Here is a 16,074-nt window from a genome sequence, read left to right as displayed (position 1 = left end):
ATGGAAGAACTGAGGGGCCCCAGAGACTCCAGGGGCGGGTGCGTGCTGCGGTCCTGGTGTGACGTTTGACAACTTTCTGCTCCAGGTATTCTGTATCTCAGGTGGCCGCTTCTCAGGCCACAGCTCTGCACTCTGGATTCTTCTCTCAGATTCCATATCAATGAGCCTCATTTCAAAATGGGCCATCTTTTATCTCAGTCCTTCATGTCCTGTTTTGCTGTCTATTCATCCATTCATCCATTCAGCAGTAACTACGGAGTGCTTCCTCTGCTGATCAAACCTATGTCATGCATGAAGCTGGACCTAAGTTGTGGGCCCACCAGGCACATAATTACAAAGTGAGTTTCTGGCTCACATTGTGCCACCTGCTGGGGGTTCGGCGTGGCTGCCTCCAGTGTGGAGAGGTATATGGCAAGGTGGTAGCTGGCCCCCCACCAAAGGGAGGGAACCACTCGTGACCGTCTCTGTTGAGAAGCAAATGCTGCTCCACACTTAAGCCCATGGTGAGCACTCACGTTCCCGGGCTTCTCTCTGGGTATCACCTATTTGGGAGAGATTTTGCTTCTCTGAAAAAAAAAATTACCTTAATTATTTTCTGTACAGGGACATGGTAACACCAGCCGCAAGTGAGCCTCCCAGCTGACATGTGGATTGATGTGAAGGAGGATTGGAGCCTTGGAGAACCAATGCTCTCATCTTTACTGCCCCTGGCTTTGTCCAAGATTGACCAGATGTCCAGCCATAGGACGTCAGCAAGTGCTTTCTTTAGTCGTCTTTCCAAAGGTCAGCAGGGATGTTTAAGGACCTCCTGGTGGGTGTGGGAGGCACCAACAAGCCTAAGGCCTCAGATATTTTGATACAGGGCTGAGACTCCCCATTCCCCACAATCCCACACTGCTGAGAATCACTTTGAATAGCGATGTTCTCAGAGGCAGAAGAAAGGGAGAGAAAAACATTGTCTGCAGGCTTTCATTCATTCACACATTCATTTGTCTCTGAAACACCTATTGAGCCCCTGCTAGGTGTCTGGCTCTCCTGGGCACTAAAATATTGACAGGAAGAGTAGGCTAAGAGGATGCACCTGCGGGCATCCTTGGGAAACTTGTCATCAATGGGAGCCTGTGAGAATCTGATCAAAGGGCAAAGGGGGCAACGGCCCCTCTGTTAACTTTGGAAGCTGTCACTGTCTCTCTGGGGACCCAACTCCACATAAGATGCTTGAAGTCAGGAGTGTTCATGGTGCCTCCATCAGAGGTGCTTCACTCAGTTGACCAGAGATAGGCACTCAGAAACCTGGGTTGTGAGTTTAATTTTCAGAGATTAACAGGTGACTGATTAGAAAACCATTCAGAGTCAGGCATCTTGCAGATTATGTCCTTGGTTCTGGGCTCAGGTAACCCTGGTGGCTCAGCTGATAAAGAATTTCCTGCAATGCAGCAGACCCAGCTTCAATCCCTGGGTGGGGAAGATTCCCTGGAGAAGGGAATAGCAATCCACTCCAGTATTCTTGCCTGGAGAATTCCACGGACAGAGGTGCCTGGTGGGCTACAGTCCATGGGATCGCAAAGAGTCAGACATGACTGAATGACTATCACTTTCGCTTTTGAACCCTACACACTCCGAGAAAATAAACAACTCATGTGCAAGTTATAGAGGTGAACTGAAGGTTAGAGTGAGGTATATCCAGGAAAGTTAGCAGATGCAAAGAGGCTTCCCCAAATGGCGTTGGTATTGATAACCCTGCTCAGAGTCTAGGGTCTGCCTCCAGACTCATATGCTCAAAGCATGGATCAAGAGAAGATCCGATGTTTAGGAAAGATTTGCTCTAGCTAAATCTACAGGCTTGTGAATGAACTCAGAATGCCATTTCCTTGATTTATACTGAAAAACACAACTGTCGTCCAAGTAAAACATGTGGTAATGGCCTGTATCTGTCTCTATCTATAGAACAATCTTTAAGGCAGTTGTCAACAGTAGATCGTTTAGTGAGTTTGAAATCAGAACAAAGGGACCTGGTTAGATGGCTTTGCTATTTGCTGCTGCTGCTGCTGCTGCTGCTAAGTCGCTTCAGTCGTGTCCAACTCTGTGAGACCCCATAGACGGCAGCCCACCAGGCTCCCCTGTCCCTGGGATTCTCCAGGCAAGAACACTGGAGTGGGTTGCCATTTCCTCCTCCAATACATGAAAGTGAGAAAATAAAGTGAAGTCGCTCAGTCGTGTCCGACTCCTAGCGACCCCATGGGCTGCAGCCCACCAGGCCCCTCCGTCCATGGGATTTTCCAGGCAAGAGTACCGGAGTGAGGTGCCATTGCCTTCTTTGGCTTTGCTATATAATAAAATTAAATTGTGAGAACCTGGTCAATCACAGTTATATGTAAAATACATGGTCACTGGCTCTGATGGACTTGAAATGGGCAGGGCGTAACTCCTGAACACACCTTGGGTAGGAGTTGCTAACTCCATTTCTGATGGCCTATTCTTGCTTCATCTATGTGATGGCTTTCAGTCCTGTTTTATAGGTTTGGGAGTCATTTTATTTCTTTCAAGAGACTTTATCTCTCTCCATTATGGTTCTTAGAACTTATGGTTTAACTTATAATGGCAACCTTATATCCTTTTGAACATTTTGTCCACAGTTCAGTTCAGTCGTGTCCAACTCTTTGTGACCCCATGGATTGTAGCATACCAGGCTTCCCTGTCCATCACCAATTCCTGGAGCTTGCTCAAACTCATGCCCATCAAGTTGGTGATGTCATCCAACCATCTCCTCCTCTGTTGTCCCCTTCTCCTCCTGCCTTCAATCTTTCTCAGCATCAGAGTCTTTTCCAATGAGTCAATTCTTCACATCAGGTGGCCAAAGTACTGGAGTTTCAGCTTCAGTCCTTTCAATGAATATTCAGGACTGATTTCCTTTAGGATGGATCGGTTGGATCTCTTTGCAGTCCAAGGGACTCTCAAGAGTCTTCTCCAATACCACAGTTCAAAAGCATCAATTCTTTGGTGCTCAGCTTTTCTTTTGCCCACAAGTACTCCCAAACAAGGAAAAATTATGGGCCATTTTCAAGCACAAAAACCAGCTCATTGATCACTGATATTGGATTGGCCCAGACGTGGGTCAGAAATTCTTCTTTCTCTTGTACATGGTAGAATTTTTTTCAGTAAAGTAAAGAAGTCTGACTTATCCTAATGCATTTTTTAAATAATGTTTTATATTACTATGTCACCAGAGATATTTCTTTTGGGATGCTGAATGAAATGAAGTTATTGTTCTTTGTTGTTTGTAAACTAGGAAAATTCTTGGATAATGCTCTTGGAAGGGAAGGGCTTCCCTGGTGACGCAGAGGGTAAAGAATCTACCTGTAATGCAGGAGACCTGGGTTGATCCCTGGGTTGGGAAGATCCCCTGGAGGAGGGCATGGCAACCCACTCTGGTATTCTTGCCTGGAGAATCCCATGGACAGAGGAGCCTGGCGGGCTATAGTCCATGGAGTCAAAAAGAGTGGGACACGACTGAGTGACTAAGCCACAGAGTTTGGAAGGGGAAAGCTGGTATGAAAGTGAAAGTGTCCACTCAGTCGTGTCCGATTCTTTGCAACCCCATGGACTATACAGTCCATGGAATTCTCCAGGCCAGAATACTGGAGTGGGTCAGATCAGATCAGATCAGTCGCTCAGTCATGTCCGACTCTTTGAGACCCCATGAATCGCAGCATGCCAGGCCTCCCTGTCCATCACCAACTCCCAGAGTTCACTCAGACTCATGTCCTTTGAGTCAGTGATGCCATCCAGCCATCTCATCCTCTGTCGTCCCCTTCTCCTCCTGCCCCCAATCCCTCCCAGCATCAGAGTCTTTTCCAATGAGTCAACTCTTCGCATGAGGTGGCCAAAGTACTGGAGTTTCAGCTTTAGCATCATTCCTTCCAAAGAAATCCCAGGGCTGATCTCCTTCAGAATGGACTGGTTGGATCTCCTTGCAGTCCAAGGGACTCTCAAGAGTCTTCTCCAACACCACAGTTCAAAAGCATCAATTCTTCAACGCTCAGCCTTCTTCACAGTCCAACTCTCACATCCATACATGACCACTGGAAAAACCATAGCCTTGACTAGATGGACCTTTGTTGGCAAAGTAATGTCTCTGCTTTTGAATATGCTATCTAGGTTGGTCATAACTTTCCTTCTAAGGAGTAAGCGTCTTTTAATTTCATGGCTGCAGTCACCATCTGCAGTGATTTTGGAGCCCAGAAAAATAAAGTCTGACACTGTTTCCACTGTTTCCCCATCTATTTCCCATGAAGTGATGAGACCAGGTGCCATGATCTTCATTTTCTGAATGCTGCGCTTTAAGCCAACTTTTTTACTCTCCACTTTCACCTTCATCAGGAGGCTTTTTAGTTCCCCTTCACTTTCTGCCATAAGGGTGGTGTCATCTGCATATCTGAGGTTATTGATATTTCTCCCGGCAATCTTGATTCCAGCTTGTGTTTCTTCCAGTCCAGCATTTCTCATGATGTGCCCTTCTCCAGGGGATCTTCCCAACCCAGGAATCGAACCAGGGTCTCCTGCATAGCAGGTGGATTCTTTACCAACTGAACTATCAGGGAAGATAGCTGGTTTCTCTGAGGAACAGGAATAGAAATGCACAGACATCTATTAGCATGGGGGAATATGAAAAATTTGCAGGAAACAGCTGATGAAGCTATTGCAAGCACTGTGATAGAATCTGAACTTTACCTTGAGTGCAACGGGAGACCATTTGTAGGTTTACAGAGAAGGGTGTAGCATTATCTGATTGGTTTCCTTCAGTTAGCACATGGAGAACAGGTTGGAGAGAATGGAAACAAGACCAGAGGGAAGGAGCCCTGCTAAGAGATCTGCTATCACCTGGGCTGGGTTATTCTCAATCTTGAGAAACTAAAGAGGCACCTGGCTTTGCCCTGACTGCAGCTGGAACCAGTGACATCAGAATCTCTGGGGGTGGAGCTCCCAGGGCGCAGCCAAGATTGGGAACCACTGATCTGGGCGCTACAAAATGGCAGCCTGGATCAGGAAGGTAGCAGTGAGGCTGAAGAGGAGAGAGAGGTTGGAGGCAGGATGAACTGCATTTGTGAGAGGGGAGGAGAGAAGCCCTCCTCCTTTGTTACTGTTTTGGTCCTCCGAGTAGGCGGTGCAGTTCATTCATTCACAGAGAGGACTTTAACCGGAGGATTAGCTCCAACCCGCGGGACAGCGGTAAGCAATTTCTCCCAAGAGCTGCCTCTTGTTCAAAGCAGCTTTGCTCCGGCGTCTTGTGTCTGCCTTCTGGGTTTCTGCTCCCACCACCCCATCCTCTGGCACCGCTACCTCTTCTGCTTCTTGAGTATTTGCCTGGTTTCTGACTCCCGCTTCCATCATCTCCTCAAATCTAGCCAATACCTTGTTTGACAGTTCACTGGTGGCCATGGACGTGATAACAAAAGGAGAAAACCTCAGTTGCTGTGATCTCTTGTGGTAGAGGCATGGGGTCTCCCTTTCCCATAAGGACCATTCAGCAACTCAGACTGCCCAGAGTGGAAGCTTCACCCTTGCTATTTGTAGGCTTAAATGGAACAAGGCTGGAAAGAAAGTGAAAGTGAAAGTTGCTCAGTCATGTCCAACTCTTTGTGACCCCATGGTCCATGGAATTCTCCAGGCCAGAATACTGAAGTGGATAGCTGTTCCCTTCTCCAGGGGATCTTCCCAACCCAGGGATCTAACCCCGGTCTCTCACATTGCAGGTGGGTTCTTTACTAGCTGAGCCACCAGGGAAGCCCAAGGCTGGATAGGGTATTAAATACACTTCATGAAAAAAGAAACATGGTGTGGAGGGATGCTCAAGACCCCCAGCCCCAGTGATGGAGGGCAGGCTGGGGGCTCCTTCCTGGCCTCGGACCTATTCTGACTGGAGCCCTAATGTTGTGACCTGTGCCCTCCCTAGGCTGCCCGGATGTAATTTTTCTCAAGCCTGCTTTAATATCCAATGAGTGGGATGCCTGACTGGTGCCCTGGGTTTGTTTTTACATTTTAGGCAGGACCTGAGTTCCCGCCTAGGGATTCTCTTTGGTACAGTAAGTTATTTTCAGTTAAGTACAAGTGTTCTGGAGAGGAAATTAACTTGTACTTATGGAGCTTCTAGCACATGCTTAGCACTGAAACCTGGGCTTTTTCTACCTGGGGCGATGATAGGGGTGTCTTGGCTAGGGTAGCTCACTTGGTCTAAACTGAATCGAGCGGCAGAGACTGCAATTCCCATGGATGACCACACGAGGGCGTCCCTGGAGGAGTGCTGGCTGGCTGCCAGGCAGCCACCAACTCGGGGTCAGAAGGGCACTGAATCTATGGAGCCCCGCACCTGCTTTGACCACGGGGACCTGCGGGAATGAGGCAGGAGTGCAGAAACCATGCTGGGATAGCTGGTGGTGTGGGGGGTGCCAGGTGGCCCCAACAGCACACAACCAGGGTTCCAGGGACCCAGGGCAGGTGGTGGTGTGGGACCAAAGGGTGACATCCAAGCTTTTCTTCCCTTTCTGCAGCCGTCCCTTTCCCAGCTGTTTCCCAACAGATTTCTCCAAACCTCACCAGGTATGTAGTAGGGAGCTACCATCATTCCTGTACCCATATCCTTGGATTTTCCCTACTTATGGAAAATATAAGGACGAGTTACCAACCAGTGTCTTCGATTGACATCGTGGTTTGGGAAGAAAATGTTTTTAACCAACTAACTGTAATCTAATTAGATCCCAAGTTGTCACAACCATCCACGATATTAATCTTAAGGGGACGAGGCCACATGGGGCGCATACATAATCCGAGTTCCCAAAGCCTGACATTTGTTTCCCTTTCTGCTTTCCGACCCTGCCACGGCAGCTCTTTTCCCATCTGTCCTCAACCAGCCTGCTGGGAGTCTCCACGGACCAGTGATACCTGTGTTGGGAGAAGCCGCAGGAATTATTTCAGCCAGAAGCTCCCTGAGCTTGGAGCTCCACCCACTTCTAATCTAGGCTGATGTAATCGAGCCCTAATTCATCGTCTTCTCAGCTGTGGAATGGTAGTGAGGCTGTTAGCCAATGGGCTGGCGCAGACAAAGATGAGCAATAGGGCTGCGATCATCACGTGTCTGCTCATTCCTGTCATTACCACACCAATGAGAGCCAGTGCTGTTGTCACAGCACCAAACCGATAATATTAAGGACATGGGGGTTTAATTATGGCCAGTGCTAATTAGTTTCAGTGGAAGAAAACCCTCCATCTTGTGGACACAGATGCATTTCTGATGCCGTAGATGTTCCCTGGTCCAAAGGAGATCAGGCCCCGCCTCAGAGAGGGGGCCTGGTTGGCGGGACCTATCCTGATACCAGAAAAACATCCTGGAGAGTGTGTTCTTTTAATGTTGATCTTTTCCCCTAGTCTGGATGATATTGGGTTGGCCAAAAGAAGTGGTTTGGGTTTTTCTATGCCATCTTATGGAAAAACCCAAATGAACTTTTTGGTCAACCCATTTTTTTTCTCGGCAGAGAGAGAATGGGGGCTCCTAGTTAGTAGAACAAAATACTTTGCCCTTGTTTATTCTGATCTCTTGCTTTTACTTTTTTTTCCCCCTGATAGTTCAGGATTTGCAAACTGGAGACCAGAATGTAGCTCCTGGTCTTCAGAAGGATTTTTTTGGCCAGCACGTTTTTAAACTTGAAGACCTGCAGGTGGCGTGTGTCTCTGGTTAGGTCGTGACTGACATAACGTTACCTTCCTGGCCTTTATCACATCACTTTGCCCTGTAAACTTTGACCTTTGTCCTATAAACTTTGTGCCAGGGTGGAAACATCTGCCTCACTAAATCTATTCTTTTTTGACTGATCCTCATGAACCCTTTCAGGACACGTTTTAAGATTCTAGAGAACATCTCCTTATTTGGAAGGACTGCTGTTTATCAGAGAGCACCAGCTAAGAAGGCCAGGAAGCTCTCTTCTCTGACATTTAGGGTTTTTGTGGTGTGACCCAACTCCAGGGCGTGGCTCACACAGAGGGCAGTGGGCCTGGAGCCCCTGGGGTGGGCGGGGAGCCCTGGCGGTCTGTAAGAAGCTTTCAGCTCTAGCCTGTTGGGTCATTATTACTCTGCCCTGGTTATGCCAAAAGCTTCTGCCCCTTAGGGGATGGGCACCCACACTGGAAGCTATAATCTGAACGGATGAGCTTGAAGCTGCTCACCAGGGACTCATTTTGGATTTGGGCTGTGGGCCCTGCAGGTAGAACAGAGGCCTCGTGCTGAGGAGGAGAAACCAGGGTGGCCGCGGCCCAGGAAGGGGTTCAGAGCGCCAGGAGAGCCTCAGGCCTAAGCCCAGACACGGGCCTGCGCTGAGCTCTGTCTTTTCCTCGTTTTGTCTCTCACATCTTTCCATGAGCAAGAAGGGAGGTGCACCTTAACTTCTCCCAGGCCTCTTATCCTCAGTTTTCCTCAGGAAAGAAAGGGTCGGGGGATGCCTAGCCAGGGACGGCAGTTCATTTCAAAAACTCATGCTAACCTGTGTTCCCTTTCCCGACCTCCAGCCTATTTTAATCTTGTAAACGGTAATGATGTGTGTGGGGAACAATTTTGTTGTTTACTGAAGCAGTTGAGTGATAATTGCAGAGAAAGGAGAAAGCGGAAGGCTTTCCCCCACCCTGTGTTCCTCTCTGCCATTCTCTATGCTAATATAGGCCCCCGATGCTGTGTCTTGTGAATCAAGATGACAGACTAGGAAAGGGAGGTTAGGGGGGTCGTTGGAGGGGGAGGGAAGGAGGCAGGTGAGCCCAAGGCTTGGACCCCTCCCAGCGAGGAGAGTAAGTGGCTCTCTCAGGGTGGTTATGCTGTAAAGAGGGTGTCTGGGCAAATAGCTCTTGGTCCACAAGTTCTTCTGAAATAAAGCAATGGCGGAAAGTTCTTTCTGGTGTCAGATCAAAATGTAGTCTGCTTCAACATGAAAAGGAGGCAGACAGACCAAATGGGACAAATATAAGATTATTTTATTTAGCCTTCTTAGGTTAATCTGTTTCTGTGTGACTACTGTTCATTAAAAATTCATCATGCTTGAAATTATCGGCACCACATTTCTCTTTAACAGTGTATATCCATTCCTCAGATAAGCTTCTTGTCACTACCAGATATAGAATGTACCAAGTGGCCAATGTATGAAGAATCCTGTGTGTACCCTGGGCTGGGAAGCCAGAGTGCAATGTAGTTGAAGAGATGGCTCATGTCCCATAACCGCAGACTGCTTTACACGCAATAGAACAAATGTGAAAGTGTTATAGTTGTCATGGCTTGAGTGACGTGACCGCAAAACAGGCTGGGAATTAAAGAGGTGCGGTCAGGAGGAGCGCAGGGCAGGCGTCCAGAGCTGAACAGGACTTGGTCTATGGGTTGTACGAGATGGGGTTCAGGAGCTCTTCCCCTTGAGTCACCCAGCACTGAGATGGATGGATGGACCAGAATCTCCAGGGGTGGGCACAGGACTTCACTCTTAACAAGCTCCCAGGAATTCTGATGCACACTGAAGTTTTGTGACTTTTAAAGAATGTCTTAAAAAAATGTATTTGTTTGGCTGTGCTGAGTCTGTTGTGGCATGCAGAATCTTTAGTTGCTGGCATGCAAGACTTTTACCTGTGGTGTGTGAACTCTCAGTTGCCACATGTGGGTTCTAGTTCCCTGACAAGGGATCAAACCCAGGCCCCCTGCATAGGGAGTGTGGCATCTTAGCCATTGGACCACCAGGGAGGTCCCCATACAGAAGTTTGAGAACCTTTAAGCCATAGGGAGCTTAGGTGAATTGGGGATGGCTGTCCACAGGCATGATCATGGCAACCCTGGCCGCAGGCCATAGCTTTGAATGCAGATGATTGTTCAGTGAAAAGCAAGCCCCAGCCCCTGACTGTGGATGCAGGGTCCGGCCCATTCAAAGAGAAACTGACAACGTACCAGGTATCAGGGCCTCAGTGCATTTAGGGGAAACCCAGCTGCGTGGCAGGACTTGGCAGGAGGACCTGGAGGGCATGAGAAGGTTCAGGCCTCCCAGAGCAGCACCTGTCTCCAAATCGCATCTGCCAGTGACCTGAGGCTCTGGATTTCTTTCCGGCCTTGGTCAGAACTGGCCAGGGGCTGGGTAAGGCTGGGCCTGCAGGTGGGAGGCACTATAGGTAGGACCAAGCAGTAGGGGCAGAAGCAGGGAGCCAGGGGTCAGCAGGACAAAGGTGACCTTGAAAGTGAAGACCAGAGATTTTAAGGAAGAACTCTGTGATGGAGTGCTTATCAAGTTCCCAAAGAAATCCACAGAAAATGCAGGAAAGTTCTCAAAGTACTCTTAAGGGATGTAATGATTTTCCTTGGGTCTGCTTGGGTGGGAGAGGAGTCCATAACAATGGATTTCCTAGCATGCCTGACCATGTCCAGACAAATGAAAACTTGATTTGCTAGAGTTGCCAGCAGGAGCAGGGTCATGTCAGACAGAGGAAGGCCCAGTGGGATTTTTGCCTGATCTTGGTGGAGAAGGCATCTCTCAGGCCTTTGCTTCATTTTTAATCTGAAATCAGGGCTGGCTTTGAGAAAAGATGTTCAGTTCCAGACCTCTATCATTTTACATCAAAAACCTCAGGCTTTTTCTTGTTTAAACTTCTTTTGGTTAAACCTTCCCTTTCAACAAATCCTGCAGTGAAGTTCCTAGAGCAAGCCTATCCAATTATAGGGTATCTGACTCTCAGGATTCTTGTCTAAAAGAGACCAAATCCTCTCTCACCTAAAAGCCAGGACCCTGTTACCCGCAGCCTCTTGTTTGTTCTGTCTTTTCAAACAATCCCTGAGTCAGAATAAAGGGAGATTTTCTGAGACAAAACAAACACTGCCTGAGAGAGACTCCCTTCTCTTTTGTGTTCCTTATGCAGCATCCACAGACACTTCCCTGAAGGTCAAGTTCAATTCAGTTCAGTTGCTCAGTTGTGTCTGACTCTTTGCGACCCCATGAACCACAGCACGCCAGGCCTCCCTGTCCATCACCAGCTCCCAGAGTCTACCGAAACCCACGTCCACTGAGTCGGTGATGCCATCCAACCATCTCATCCTCTGTTGTCCCCTTCTCCTCCTGCTCTCAATCTTTCCCAGCATGCATCAGTCCTTCCAGTGAACACCTAGGACTGATCTCCTTTAGGATGGACTGGTTGGATCTCCTTGCCGTCCAAGGGACTCTCAAGGTCAAACGTCTCCTTTAATTGTACCCAGCACACTTAGCCAAGGCAGACTCAACCCAGATGGCCCAACCCTTCTAGGTCAGCACCCAGCTGTTATCCTCTGGAGCAAAAGTACAAGGAATGCAAGGAACGGGCAGGACTTTGTATTATTATTATGGCTCCTTTCTGAACTTGAAAGTTGTTTGTGAAACACAATTTCTTTTGGCGACTGCATCTATGAACTTGCTCATTTACTGATTTCCCCCCCATGCCCCGCCCAGTAACTTTCCCTGGAGGAGACTATGGCACCCCACTGCAGTACTCTTGCCTGGAAAATCCCATGGACCGAGGAGCCTGGTAGGCTGCAGTCCATGGGGTCGCGAAGAGTCGGACATGACTGAAGCGACTTAGCAGCAGCAGCAGCAACTTTCCGTATCTCGCACTCTCTTATATATAATCTGGAGAGCTTTACCTTCAGTTGCTTTTGTTTTTTTGTTTGTTTTATTTTTTATTTTATTTTTAAACTTTACATAATTGTATTAGTTTTGCCAAATATCAAAATGAATCCGCCACAGGTATGCTTCTGGGGTGCTTGCTGTGGCAAGAGGTGGAGGAGGCCCTTAACGCTCGGCTAAACTTCAAGTCAAGCTTTCCACCTCTCCTCTTCCACTTCTTTGTCTCCTCCGAGGAAGGGCTCGAGTTTCTCTGTCTCTCTTTAAAATTTTATTACTCACTTATTTTTGGCAGCACTGGGTCTTTGCTGCTGCGTGTGGGCTTTCTCTCGTTGTGGCTAGCGGGGGTTAGTCTGCAGGTGAGGGCTGCGTGTGGGCTTTCTCTAGTTGTGGCTAGCAGGGCTTAGTCTGCAGGTGAGGGCTGCATGTGGGCTTTCTCTTGTTGTGGCTAGCAGGGCTTAGTCTGCAGGTGAGGGCTGCATGTGGGCTTTCTCTCGTTGTGGCTAGCAGGGCTTAGTCTGCAGGTGAGGTGTGCAGGCTTCTCATTGCGGTGGCTTCTCCTGTTGTGGGGCACAGGCTTCAGGTGCTCGGGCTCAGTAGTTGTCGCGTATGGGCTGTTGCCCGGCAGCAAGTGCAGTCTCCCCAGACCATCCATCGAATCCATGTCCCCTACATTGGCAGGTGGGTTCTTAACCTCTGGACTAGCAGGGAAGTCCTCAAGATTCTCTTGAATGTTAAGAAGAGAAGGATGTGGTAGGTAGCCCTCTTGTGGACTTTGAGTCCCCAGTTCAATCAATCTGAAATGACCAAAAACACACATACACACTTCCACCCCTTTTTCACAAGCAGGGAAGGAAGAAAGAAGAGGCGAGGGGAACTGGTTCTGAGGTTTTGGAGAGGGTGATTAATTCCCTGATAGCTCAGTTGGTAAAGAATCCGCCTGCAATGCAAGAGACCCCAGTTCGATTGCTGGGTCGGGAAGATCTGCTGGAGAAGGGATAGGCTACCCACTCCAGTGTTCTTAGGCTTCCCTTATGGCTCAGCTGGTAAAGAATCTGCCTGCCATGCGGGAGACCTGGGTTCTATCCCTGGGTTGGGAAAATCCCCTGGAGAAGGAAAAGCTACCCACTCCAGTTTTCTGGCCTGGAGAATTCCATGGACTGTACAGTCCATGGGGTAGCAAAGAGTCAGACATGACTGAGCGACTTGCACATCACTTCACTATAATTCCTGGAGGGTCTGACCCAGTGGACCTGACTGGGAGGGGCAGCGGGACCCAATTAAAAATAATGAAGATATCACATTGTTAGACAGAGGAGCTTTTGGTTTCCAAGCTCCTCTGGGAGTACCTGGAAAAATGCTGAAGCAGGCACCTCCTCTGCCTCACCCTCCTCCAGCAAAACACCTTGAATCACCAGGACATTCATATTGTTCTTCATAATAAACTGATGATCCTTCCCCTCTTAATCTTATTTTATCCTTCTACAAGTATTAGCTGAATACATTATCATTGTATAAAGTTCAGGGAACACAGAAATAGATTGTCTGAGTTTAGATTCTCTAGGAAAAAATGAGTCGGAGATGAAACTTAATGTGCTAATACTTGAGACTGAGAGAAACAGGGATATGAGTCCAGGAAGGCAGAAAGTAACTGTAAGGTGGGAGTTACCAACTAGACCACAGGTTCACTGGGAAAATAAGAGAATTCAGATGGTCTTGGTTATGAGGGACATAGCCAAGAAACCAGTTACATCCAAGTTATACCCAAGGAAGCTTTCTGTTACCTCCTGTCTTTCATTGATCAAAGGTGGTTGTTGATATTGTTCTTGTTTAGTTGCTAAGTCGTGTCTAACTCTTTGTGACCCCGTGGACTACAGCACGCCAGGCTCCTCTGTCCTCCGCTATCTTCCAGAGTTTGCTCAAATTCATGTCCATTGAGTCAGTGATGCTATCTAACCATCTCATCCTCTTCCAACCTTTCTCCTGCCTTCAATCTATCCCAGCATCAGGATCTTTTCCAGTGAGTCAGCTCTTCAAATCAGGTGGCCAAAGTATTGGAGCTTTAGCAACTGTCCTCCCAATGAATATTCAGGGTTGATTTCCTTTAGGATTGGTTGATTTGATCTCCTTGCTGTCCAAGGGACTCTCAAGAGTTTTCTCCCACACCATAATTCAAAAGCATCGATTCTTTGGTGCTCAGCCTTCTTTATGGACCAACTCTCACATCCGTACATGACCACTGGAAAAACTAGTAGTTTTTGACTATATGGAACTTGGGCAGCAAAGTGATGTCTCTGCTTTTTAATACGCTGCCTAGGTTTGTCATAGCTTTCCTCCCAAGGAGCAAGCGTCTTTTAATTTCATGGGTGCAGTCAACCATCTGCAGTGATTTTGGAGCCCAAGAAAATAAAACCTGTCACTGCTTCCACTTTTCTCCTTCTATTTGCCATGAAGTGATAGGACTAGATGCCAAGACTCTACCTTGGTTGTACTGGGGACCCCAGAACTGCTTTGGGCTCAGCAGAGCCCAGCACTTTCCACTATGGCAAGAGCCAAAGACAGAATCTTCTTTGTATGAGAAACTGAGATAATCCTTCTCCCATTTTCCCTCCTCTCCTCAAAATAACTGTTCTTAAGAGCGTAGTGTGTATCATTCCAGGCTATTTTTACGCTTTTGTACACATATTTTTGTGGGTTTTAAAAATCATGAACTAGATAATTTAGTATGTATTGTTTTGCAGTTTCTTTTTTTCCTCTAATTATACCTTGTAGAGTTTTTGTGTTTGTACATTCTTTTAAATCCCTGTGTTGCATTATTTAGTATGGATATTCCATCATTTATCCTCCTTTGGCTAACCCTTTAGATTTTTCCAGCTTTGGCTATTCTAGTAGGTGATTGCACAGAGGAATGACTCTGTGTACATGTGACGGTATCTCTCCCATCCTTGAGGTTGTACTTTTTGGGTTAAATGATCACCCATGGAAATCAAACAGCTCTCTTCTTGTCAAGATCCTTTAGATCCTGAAAGATTTAAAAGTGGAGGCTACTTGATTCTGTTGGTTAGAGCATGAAGCCAGTGAGCCGAGGAGACTCTGACTTTGTTGTTGTTCAGTCGATAGGTTGTGTCCAACCCTTTGTGATCCCAGCAGCACCCCAGGCCCCTTGTCTTCTTCTATCTCCTGGAATTTGCTCAGATTCATACCCATTGAGTTGGTGATACTATCTAACCATCTGAACTTGAACCTCAATAAATAGTGACGAGGACAATTACACCCCATGGTCTCAGACTGCACCTTGGCCGGTTGCTCTTCAAACATTCGTCATTGGTCATGAGCGGGAGACAGTGAGAGAGCTTGACTCTGCAGAGCGCTTCTCAAGGGGTGGCCCACAGTCAGCACACCTGGAAACTTGTTCAGAAGGCAAATGCTCGACTCCTGCCTCATGGCTACCGAATCAAACATTCTAGGGGTGGATCCAGAAAACCTGTTTTACAAGACCCTCCAGTGGTTCTGATGCATATAACATCTGAGATCGGCTGCCCTTCCAAGCCTGTCTCTATTACTAGGAGAAGAAAACAAAGCTGATGGAGCCCCGTGCTCCTGCTGCTCAGTTGCAGCAGAACCACGTTGGGCACAGCTGAAGCTGTGGAAGGTCATACCCCTCTCTGGCTGACGATTTGGCCCTTAGGCTGTTCAGACCCAGATTACTGCCTCTCCCACAGCACACACTGCCTCTGCCGTCAGATCAGAGTCACCAGAGGTGTCCAGCGGGTTTGGGTGTGTCTTGCCAAGAACCTCACCTTCATGACTTCACCTTTTGGCTTCCTTCACCTCTGTGGCCTTTGCTCTTGACCCTGGAAAGCTCCTGCCTCCTTGAACATGGGCTTGAGCCCTTGGCCCACAGTCCACCGGCTGCATTGTTAGAGCCCAGGACCTACCTAGAGACTCTTCTATTTCCTTTTCTGTTCAACCATCCAGGGCCTGCTGATACCTCTGCTAGGCTGTGACAGTTATTTCTATATACAGAAGATCATTTGCTTTTTCATATTACACCTGGAACTGTAAATCCCAGCTCTGTAAGTGGCTACGTTTAAACCAACTGTCATGGGTATTATGCAAGAAAAATTGAATTATTAAAGCTTTTTGGCTGGCTTTCCTGCCAAAGAAAGTCCCCTTTAGTTTCATTTTTATTGCATCTGCCTCCAGATAAACGAGATCCTTATCAACCTCAGAAGATTATGAATGGAGATTCCATCCAGCTGACTTCAGTTGTTTGTGTTGTGAGGTAGAAAAACTGATCTCTTATAGATTGTTTTCTTTTGGTGTGTCTTACTGGTTGAATGTGTGCCCCACACATTCATCTGTTGAAGTCCTAAAGCAAGTAGCTCAGAATGTGACTGTATTTGGGCATAGGGGC

The 16,074-nt window shown here is 47.6% G+C and overlaps 1 long non-coding RNA gene across 13 annotated transcripts in view; it reads left to right on the top strand.

The window, feature by feature from the left end:
- The first annotated feature begins 4,856 nt into the window (after positions 1-4,856).
- Positions 4,857-16,074, top strand: part of LOC147373740 (uncharacterized) — a 137,282-nt gene continuing 126,064 nt past the window's right edge. For 4 of the 13 annotated variants that reach the window (XR_015162024.1, XR_015162027.1, XR_015162021.1 and 1 more), the window contains exon 1: positions 5,010-5,229. This is a non-coding gene — a long non-coding RNA (uncharacterized LOC147373740). Of the gene's footprint in view, positions 5,230-6,043; positions 6,084-6,548; positions 6,598-6,882; positions 8,930-16,074 lie in introns of those variants that run through there. The other 9 variants (XR_015162022.1, XR_015162023.1, XR_015162029.1 and 6 more) reach the window with 7 other exon arrangements.

The sequence above is a fragment of the Bos grunniens genome, chromosome 4 (genome assembly GCF_055505025.1).
Source record: "Bos grunniens cultivar Pamir isolate PY7600 chromosome 4, Bosgru_T2T1.0, whole genome shotgun sequence".
NCBI classification, from domain to species: Eukaryota; Metazoa; Chordata; class Mammalia; order Artiodactyla; family Bovidae; genus Bos; species Bos grunniens.
This window is presented reverse-complemented; position numbering and strand designations above follow the sequence as displayed.